This window comes from Centruroides sculpturatus, unplaced genomic scaffold (assembly GCF_000671375.1).
Source record: "Centruroides sculpturatus isolate CEXI.00-Female unplaced genomic scaffold, Cexi_2.0 scaffold590, whole genome shotgun sequence".
NCBI lineage: Eukaryota > Metazoa > Arthropoda > Arachnida > Scorpiones > Buthidae > Centruroides > Centruroides sculpturatus.
Window position 1 is genome coordinate 289,622 of NW_019384761.1, and position 1,106 is coordinate 290,727.

The window sequence follows — 1,106 nt, forward strand, 5'->3', positions numbered from 1 at the left end:
TTATTCGCATTAAACGAAAATTTATTTTTTTGAAAATTTAAAATCCAAAAGTAATCTATTTCGGGCAAAAGTTAAAAGGAGAAGTCAAAACGAAATGAACGGAAATCCTACCTTCCAGTTCAGCAACTTCCTTCGAAGGTGAATCAACCTTATTCATCTCAATTTCTGCTTTAAAAACATTTAAAAAGCATCAGTAAAATATTGAATCCTTCAATAACAATTTTAAATAAAAATGAATCGCAGAATATTCACCAGTACACGTCATTTTCATCTCTAAATTACATCCCAAAATCAATTAATTTAATAGCTTTAACAACCATCTTTTGAAATATTTTTAAACGTTAATATTTTATTAAATTAACGTATCAAAGTTAATAGTAATAGCATATGATATAATATTTAAAAACATTTAATTTACCTCCGTTTTCTGTATTCGCTACATCTTTTACGAATACCGTAAACATGGCGCCATGAACGACATCTCATCAAACAATTGCTCATGCGTCGACAGAATATTTAAAAATAAATAAATAAAATTAATTTGTTTTTAAAATTTCATCGGCAAATTGTATATTATATCATAATTAAAATTAATTTTTAGTTTAAAATTTTATCAAACTACTTTTAAACTATATAAATAGATTTTTTTTTTTTAACTTTCTGCCCCGTGGGTACCAAGAGGGCCTTTTTTAGCAAGTCCATTATGAATTCGGCCAGACCCATAATGGGGCCCGAATACCTCCGAAAAATTCCTGTAGATTTTTCCGACCCATTCGGATTCGATCCAGGGTCCCTAGAGCGGTAGGCTGCCATATTGCCCACTCGGCCATCCATCCTATATATATATATACAGTAGAACCTCGAAAACTCGGCCTAATGTGGACCGAAGGTTGGCCGAGTTTGTGAAAATGCCGGGTTATCGGGAATGGGGTTAAAAAAAATAAGTACGAGTGTTTCCTCAGAAAATACTGTACTGTACTTGTATGTATTGTTTACTTGAGAATACAACAGAGAATAAACTGCCCAAATACCCTTAAACAAAGGAAAAGTACGTCCTTTATGAAGGCATAGAGCCTTTACTACATGAAAATGAAAATTAATGAATA

The 1,106-nt window shown here is 31.6% G+C and overlaps 1 long non-coding RNA gene across 1 annotated transcript in view; it reads right to left on the bottom strand.

The window, feature by feature from the left end:
• Window positions 1–484, bottom strand: part of LOC111628811 — a 3,398-nt gene extending 2,914 nt beyond the window's left edge. The window contains exons 1-3 of the long non-coding RNA XR_002757232.1: window positions 419–484; window positions 253–320; window positions 112–165 (exon numbers count right to left, since the gene is read on the bottom strand). This is a non-coding gene — a long non-coding RNA (uncharacterized LOC111628811). The remainder of the gene's footprint in view (window positions 1–111; window positions 166–252; window positions 321–418) is intronic.
• Between the last annotated feature and the right edge of the window lie 622 nt (window positions 485–1,106).